Below are 9,358 nucleotides of genomic sequence, written 5' to 3'. Positions count from 1 at the left end.
CTGAAAAAGACGTTGCTTGGATGGCAGCATATGTTGCTTCCAAACCTGGATATACCTTTCAGCATTGATGGTGCCATCACAGATGTATACGTTGCCCATGTCATGGACACTAAGACACCCCATACCATCACAGATGCTGGCTTTTGAACTTTGCACTGGTATCAATCTGGGTGGTCTTTTTCCTCTTTTGTCCAGAGGACACGACGTCCATGATTACCAAAAACAATTTGAAATGTGGAGTCATTAGACCACAGCACACTTTTCCAATTTGCGTCTGTCCATTTCAAATGAGCTTGGGCGGCGGCCTTTCCGGATGTTGTTGATGTATGGCTTTCACTTTGCATGGTAGAGTTTTAGCTTGCACTGTATTGTAAGATCTTGTAAGACATTGTAAGATCCTTTACACAATGATGTTGGTTTTTATTGCAATGCTGCCTGAGGGATCAAAGGTCATGGGCATTCAATGTTGGTTTTCGGCCTTGCCGCTTATGTGTAGAAAGTTCTCCAGATTCTCTGAATCTTCTGATTATATCATGGGCTGTAGATGATGGAATCCCTAAATTCATTGCGAATGAACATTGAGAAACATTGTTCTTAAACTGTTGGATTATTTTTTCATGCAGTTGTTCACAAAGTGGTGATCCTCACCCCATCGTTGCTTGTGAACGGCTGAGCCTTTTGGGGATGGTCCTTTTATACCCAATCATGACACTCACAATTAGTGTCCTCAGTTCCCAAATGCTTATTGAGTGTTGTTAAAAAGAAAGGTGATGTAACTGTTGTGAAAGTGTAGGAACACGGACCCACAACAGGGGGCGCAAATGAACGGACAATGGAGGAGTCAAATAACACTGTTTTTGCTGTTGTGAAACAGGCACAACAAACACAACCGATTACAATATTGAGACTGAGTTCAATTACAACGGTGTCGTGTGGGCAGGCTCGACGATAGGAGACGTCTGTCCAAGTCGAACCGGAACCAACCTGATTTCCTCTGCCACGAACCCCGGGAATACTGGAGCCGCCAAGTCCCGAATTCCCAGGTGGCCACTGCCTCCGCTCGTCGGATCCGGTACTGCTGGCAAGGAACAGAAACAGTCAGGTGTGGATGCGGCTGCACCCAGCAACACGGAGGGTGGAGAGTCCACCTCCACCTCTTGTCAACAACAATCAAGAAGTGTAGGAAGGTGAGTACTTATCCAAATGTTGTCCGGTAGTCAGCTGTCCTACAAATAATCAACAAGAATTACAACTATAGTCACACGTATGTTTGGGCGGAGATTGTTACCTCTTTGATAAGGCGATATCTCGGCAAATGAGGTGGAGATGCCGTCCTGCTGATATACCTCCCTGTTGATTGTAATCAGCTGTCTCCAGTGATGGGTGACAGCTGTCATCCTGGCTGCTCCTGTAAGGCGGCAGCGCCCTCCGGTGCCTGGAGCCCGCACTCCAGGCAGGGCGCCCTCTAGTGGTGGTGGGCCAGCAGTACCTCCTCTTCAGCGGCCCACACAACAGTAACACAGTGGTAAACATACCACTGTCCCAGCTTTTTTGAAACATGTTGCAGGCATCCATTTCAAAATGGGCAAATATTTGCACAACAATAAAGTTTATCAGTTTGAACATTAAATATCTTGTCTTTGTGGTGTATTCAGTTGAATATAGGTTGAAGAGGATTTGCATATCATTGTATTCTGTTTTTATTTACATTTTGCACAACGTCTCAACTTCATTGGAATTGGGGTTGTATACATGTCCAACTTTGGTTAAATTCTGAGGTGCCATTTGGGCAGGAGAGGGACATACATGCAGAGGTGTCAAATCTGGCTTCAGAAAGTAAAAGTCCAGCCACGTATTTGTTCCATCTTCCCAATAAACCAGCTGATTGTAATTAGTTCAGCTCTTCAGGCAGGTGGATGAGCTAATTATTGAGATCACCTGTTTTAGGTGCACAGGTAGAAGCAACTCATGGGAGGGTTTTTACTTTCTGAAGCCAGATTTGACACCTCTGCATACATGCACATGCTTGTACGCACGCACACACACACACACACAGTTGTGTTTTAGTACATTTGGGGCGAAAAGTTTACATAGTCTGCATAGTCTGACAGAAGTTACGTTTTTTTGGGCCGTTTTTCAGAGAATATGAATGATAACCCAAAAACGTTTTTCACTCACGGTTAGAGCTGAACTAATTACAATCAGCTGGCCAAAAAAACCTAAACTTCTGCCAGGGTATGTAAACTTTTGGCCCCAACTGTATATAGATGGCATCTTTATCATGCGCAACACAACTTGCGCTTTGCTGTGTACTTCTTTACACCAGGTGGAATACAGAGCCCACAGTCTCTGTTGGCACCAATCTCCCAGACCACAGGGACAAACATCCAACACCTGCTGAAAGTCACATTCTATTCCAAGGGCAAAGTCAGGTTCAGCTACTCATCTATGGTCAGGATAGCATCAGTAGCCTATGTTGTAGTGCTGTTCTGGATCTGACAAAACAAAATGTGCAAATAATCAAATTATCCAATGTTTTGTAGGATCTCAACAAAATCATCCATATTGATGTCATTTCTGGTTTTTGATGCATGCATGATTATGACTACTTTTACAGCTATTTTCCACCTTTGCTGCAGTATAACTTCATTGCATTGTTAAATTATGACGAGTGTGATCTTCATCATGTGCCTTTGTCTGTCTCTTGGACTTCAGCCCAGAATGTTAAGATAATGGTGACTCAGGGGAATTTAGGGGAGACTCATCTTCTTCACAGTACAAAATCTGGGGCTTTTCAGGACTTACAATGAACTTTGCAACTTCATGTTTATGGTTACTCCAGTTTAACAGGAGCTACAAATGCCTGTTTTGACTTTTGACTCCATTGAAATGGCTCATCCCTGAGTCAAGTTCAAGTTACTTTATTGGTACACAGAGGTAGATTTTGATTGCAATAGAGTTCTCATACATACACATGGGTAAAACCCAGAGGCACATGTTACATATCAAGCAATCTTGACAAGAACAAAGACAATCAAAAAAATTTAAAACTTTTGAAACTAAAGTTAAAAATACACACACAAAAAAAAATCTTACAGGTGCAGGTAGCAATAAAATGTAAACAGTAAACTCTAAACACAATATAGTAATTGGTAGAAAAAAAAACAGCAATAAGCAAACAAAAAAGTAAATAAAATTACAATACATACTAAATACCACCTGTGCAAATAAGATGAAAAATTATGACTTATTTCATAGTGTAATACCTGCAGGAACAAATTTTTTTTTATATTGAATTGTTCTACACCCAGGCGTTATGAAACTGCCAGCAGATGGAAGAAGCTGTAACTCAGAGTGCAACAGATGGGGATTGTCATGATTCAGCAGTACGAAATATACATTAATCTATTGTTTCGTGATATTGTGACGAAAAGCGCCTCATTTTTGTCACGCCAGCACGAATTCATTCTGATTCATTCCGTGATGGCTGCACAAAATTAAAAGTGAAGCGGTGGGGTCGGGGTGGTTATGGTTAGGGTGGGGGGAAAGAGTAAGATTAGGTTATGGTTAAGGTTAGGGTCGGGGGTAGGAGTAAGGTTAGGAATAGTGAGTTAAAAAAAAAAACCCTGTCATGAAAATTTGACTCATTTCGTCATGGGAGCACAAAAAAAAAAAAAAAAAAAAAAAAGTGAGACTGGGCTGTTTAAAATTGACATGGTTATGCATCTAACCTGTTTTATATGCATAGCCTCAAAGTTGACCTGTGGCTCACCAATCAGCCTGCTGGACCACGACAGTTTTATTAAGTGTGCTTCTTTTTAGAGATTCCCAAAACAGCTGCTAGTGCAAGTAATAAAACAGATTCAGTAAAAGTGTGGTAAAACAAGGATATGATGGATTTGTCGATGTAGAAGCGGCTCAGCTTCCTTACACAAAATAGGCGCTGGCGTCCCTTACACAGCTTCACAGTTTATTTCAAAGGGCCCCTTCACCCAAAGTGGGAATTTGGTTGAAGTGCGCATGAAGCAGGAATCGTATGCAAAACATGTAAAATCGTAGCTGCTTCCAACACCTTGTGTTGCTACAACTACACCATTGGCTGAAAGACAGAGTGTGCGCTGTGCAAGCCCATGGAACCCTCTCGCTGCAGGTGTCGGCCAAATTCCAGCTGTCACACACAAACATCTAACACCGCTCATTTGGCACTTAGAAAATGTGTGGCCATTCTCACTGTCATCACGAAAACAGTCAGCAGACGATCACTGTTGAGTTGGATGTGAAATTTGTTTAAGTGTCCCACGACTGTTAACTTGCAAAAAGCCACACACATGTGGTGCATGTGTCTGGCACGTGTGCGCGTGTCGCACACTTGCATAAAATGCTTATATGTATGTACCGATCTGATCACATGGGGGCCAGACAGCGAGGTCTGATCGCACACAGCACGGGGAGGGGCCTGTCAGCTGATCACAGCACACTGACGGCTGGTTGACGGCTCAGTGCACACAAACACAGAATCCACCGCCAGGACAGTTACATAAATACAAATTTACTCTCCGGCGCGTGCTCTGAGGTCTGAGGGCCATTTCCAGCTCGTGGTACCTAAGACAAGACTTAAAATGAGGTGGGACAGGGCTTTCTCTGTGGCTGGCCCCAGACTTTGGAATGCTCTGCCCCTCCATGTCCGAACAGCCCCCACAGTGGAGTGTTTTAAGTCTCGTCTGAACACTCACTTTTATTCTCTGGTTTTTAACACTGCGTGAGTTGTGTGCTCCACTGTTTTATTGTTTTTGTTTTTATTTAGGTTGATTTTATTGGTTTTATCTTTGTATTTATTTATTTATTTATTTATTTATCTTGTGTGTGTGTGTGTGTATATATATATATATATATATATATATATATATATATATATATATATATATATATATATATATAGTTTTTCTTATTTTTAATTTATTTCTTGACTATTGGGGTTTTATCTATCGTGATTCTATGTGCAGCACTTTGGAACGTCTTTGTTGTTAAATGTGCTATATAAATAAAGTGGATTGGATTGGATTGGAGATAATTTCGACAATACTTACATATGCAATTACATAACAAATAACAAAAATGAATGACCACATAACACAGAGTGACACACTGGTCTGGGCACTGAACAGACTGGGGAGCGTGTCCCCTCACAGTAGCGGCTGTAAAGATCTCTGCTCCTGGACGTCCCAGCTTGAGAACACGTTCCTTGTTTGGAAGGACATGAGCTTAAGACATTCCTCTACGAGGCGCATGTCTCTGCCTGCTGTCCTCACGTGGAAATATATAAAACATCTTTCACCTTTTGCCGGGCTGCAGCGGCCGGACACAGCGCACCTCCTCCACGTCTTTGTTGATTTCAGGCATTTTTCCACACTGATTAAAGTCCAGTGATGATAGCGCAGTGGTTATGTTTCCGTCTGGTAATCAGAGCTTACAGGTTCAAATTCCATTAGTGACATTTTTTTTAACCAGGGTTATTTAACCGCGGGGTTCTGTACGCCTGCTCGTCAGCGCAATGTTTTTGTGGTTCGCTCATACAAGCTGTTTCACCATGAGTCGCCCTGAGTTGTACTTATTCATACTTGCCTTGCGGCAACTGTTTGTTGTGATTTGGCGCTATATAAATAAAATTGATTTGATTTGATTTTGATACTATGTGTGAAGGGTCCCAAAGCTGAGTTTTAAGTCTGACTGTCCCCAGACAGTTATAGGATTGCACGCACTGAACAGTTTGACCTCTGGTTGATGTGGTTTCTTGTATATGTGTTTTTTTTCCCTACTAAAATCAGTCATTATGTCCTTTGTCTTGGATGCATTTAGTTGGAGGTGGGAAGCCTCACATCATTCAACAAAGTCTTTGGTAACTGGACATGACCAGTTTCAGTCTTGGAGTAGGCTAACAAAAACTGAGTCATCAGCATATTTAATCATGGTCCTGTTGTCCCACCTACTCAGACACATATTTGTGTACACAGGATGTAAAGAATATGATGTGTATAGGTGTATAGATTAATGTGACCCAGCGGCAGGGTGGAGGACGTGACAGACAACAGAACAGGCGCACAGCACTACATCTAAACATATATACACGTATAAATTCCAGATAAAACAAGACTACTCCAGACGACAGGTGACTACATAACAGACAGTGTAAGAAACAGACACACCTACTGCAAACAACAGGGACACGCCCCCACAAAATGGAACTGCAGACACATGAAAAGTGATTTGGACAGACATGCAGACAAAGACATGCTGGGAGAGGAAACAGATGAGCCATAAACCAAGAGCTTGGACCTGCAACAGGAAAGCAGATAGTGGAACAGATAACTGTAGCAATTGTTCATTTTTGGAAAGAAGCACCAGAGTTGGCACAAATACTCCTTAGACATTACTCTTTTGAAAAAAACTGAGTAGCCACTTGAAATTTCAGTAGGCGGCCAGGTAGGGGCCAATTGAAGAATTACACAGGGGTCAAAATTTAAAAATGCTCCAGCTAAAAAAAGCTATACCACATTATTTGTCTGATCACAATGATACCAAAAAGGTATAGTTTGGACTATCTATGACTGAATGTTATGGAGTTATGGGGTAAAAACAACAAGAATGGTGACAAAATTCAATTTCAGTTTGCACAGGGGTTAGAAGTTAAAGTTGCTCCAATTTTGGTATAAAGCGGTGCAAATTATTGGTTGAACTAATAGGATTAATAAATTAAATAGTTTTGACTGTGTTGAATGCTTGGTCTGCAAGGTAAAGGTAGAGCAATGTTGACATCCATTGGATTCTATGACATGTGACATATGTTACCCTGTAACATGATAACTAAGCATGCCACATAGTGCAAACTATTCCTTTTTAAAACCCTATTAACTCAACCAATTTATTTATTTATCTATTTATACCACGGTTACACACCCAAACTACAACCAAAACCCAAGTATAACATTAATAATTAGAAAATGAGCAAGAAACAAATCCTGCATCCCAAACAGTAGCTGGGTGGATGACTTACTGATTAGGATTAATGTTTCTTTCATTTAGTGAACAATGTGTAAATGCACAAGAGAGAAAACAGAACAGAAGACAATTTCTGTCACCATGAACACAGCTTTTATTAATCTCAGCATTTTATTTCAAGAAGAAGTGATTTCATATAAAATATGTCCTGATTTATGCAGCAATGCATAGAAAATCTGGAAACACACCACACATGGAGCTTTTATTTTGTGGCAAACAAAAAGAATACAACTTTATATATCAACTGAAAAATCACAATTATGACACAGTCAGATGGATTTCCTTCCAAATCTGGCATGAATGCAAAAAGGATCCAAAATATCTGTTTGCAATTCAAGATCATTTTAATCACATACTTTTTTAGTAAATGATTTACATTGGACTTTCTGTTCGTATCAGTCCCATAAATAAAACTATATCTATGCTAACATAAAATACTTTGTGCTGAAAGTCCTGCTTTCAATTTTAAACTGAAAAATATGTGAAAATGGTATCATGGCAAAACATTTTTTCATATTACAGTAGAACTGTTCACAGTGTTGTTCCCAGAATATGGCAAATAAAAACTGATTTGATCTGGATGGGTCAGATCTAGGAGCACACACTGGTGCCACTTGTCGCCACATCCACCACATTTCAGAACTATCACCGGTCAAAATAGCAATCACTCAGGCGGAAAAAAGTTAATCCTCACCTCCCAAAACAACATATTCTCACTCCCAACTCACCACATTTTTACTCTTGGGTGATCGGCAGTGAGAAGCATTTTTAACAACACCATCAGTTCTCTCAGCACAGAATTAGGAGGGGTAACTAAGACGTTTTGAGCCTGACTCAGAAAAGGTAGGGGATGGTTCTCCGTCTTTTGCGTTTTGAGGAACCAACATTTTTTAAGGCCCTTTCACACAGCATGAATGAGGCAGAATGGCGTACTAAGGAAGATTCGGACGACATTCATGACAATTTGAACTACACTCCTCAACACCTCATACGAGGTCTGTCCATAAAGTATAGGTCCTTTTTATTTTTTTCAAAAACTATATGGATTTCATTCATATGTTTTTACGTCAGACATGCTTGAACCCTCGTGCGCATGCGTGAGTTTTTCCACGCCTGTCGGTGACGTCATTCGCCTGTGAGCACTCCTTGTGGGAGGAGTCGTCCAGCCCCTCGTCGGAATTCCTTTGTCTGAGAAGTTGCTGAGAGACTGGCGCTTTGTTTGATCAAAATTTTTTCTAAACCTGTGAGACACATCGAAGTGGACACGGTTCGAAAAATTAAGCTGGTTTTCAGTGAAAATTTTAACAGGCTGATGAGAGATTTTGAGGTGATACTGTCGCTTTAAGGACTTCCCACGGTGCGAGACGTCGCGCAGCGCTCCCAGGCGCCGTCATCAGCCTGTTTCAAGCTGAAAACCTCCACATTTCAGGCTCTATTGATCCAGGACGTCATGAGAGAACAGAGACGTTTCAGAAGAAGTCGGTTTCAGCATTTTATCCGGATATTCCACTGTTAAAGGAGATTTTTTTAATGAAAGACGTGCGGACGGGTCCGCGCGTCGGGACGCAGCCGGCGCAGTGCGGCGGCACAGGAAAAACACCTCCGTGTTGATAACCATTTGTAAAATCCAGGCGGCTTTTGATGGCTTTCAGTGGAGTGAGTATATGAGAAATTGTTTAACAGCTGGACATGTTCCAACTTGTCCTTAAGGCTTCCAACGGAGGTGTTTTTCCTGTGGCGGAGCGTAGCGGCGGCTGCAAGCCGACGCTGCAATCCGTCCGCACGTCTTTCATTAAAAAAATCTCCTTTAACAGTGGAATATCCGGATAAAATGCTGAAACCGACTTCTTCTGAAACTTCTCTGTTCTCTCACGACGTCCTGGATCAATAGAGCCTGAAATGTGGAGGTTTTCAGCTTGAAACAGGCTGATGATGGCGCCTGAGAGCGCTGCGCGACGTCTCGCACCGTGGGAAGTCCTTAAAGCGACAGTATCACCTCAAAATCTCTCATCAGACGTTAAAATTTTCACTGAAAACCAGCTTAATTTTTCGAACTGTGTCCACTTCGATGTGTCTCACAGGTTTAGAAAAAATTTTGATCAAACAAAGCGCCAGTCTCTCAGCAACTTCTCAGACAAAGGAATTCCGACGAGGGGCTGGACGACTCCTCCCACAATGAGTGCTCACAGGCGAATGACGTCACCGACAGGCGTGGAAAAACTCACGCATGCGCACGAGGGTTCAAGCGTGTCTGACGTTAAAACATGAATGAAATCCATATAGTTTTTGAAAAAAATTAAAA

The sequence above is a fragment of the Thalassophryne amazonica genome, chromosome 12 (genome assembly GCF_902500255.1).
Source record: "Thalassophryne amazonica chromosome 12, fThaAma1.1, whole genome shotgun sequence".
Taxonomy (NCBI): Eukaryota; Metazoa; Chordata; class Actinopteri; order Batrachoidiformes; family Batrachoididae; genus Thalassophryne; species Thalassophryne amazonica.
This window is presented reverse-complemented; position numbering follows the sequence as displayed.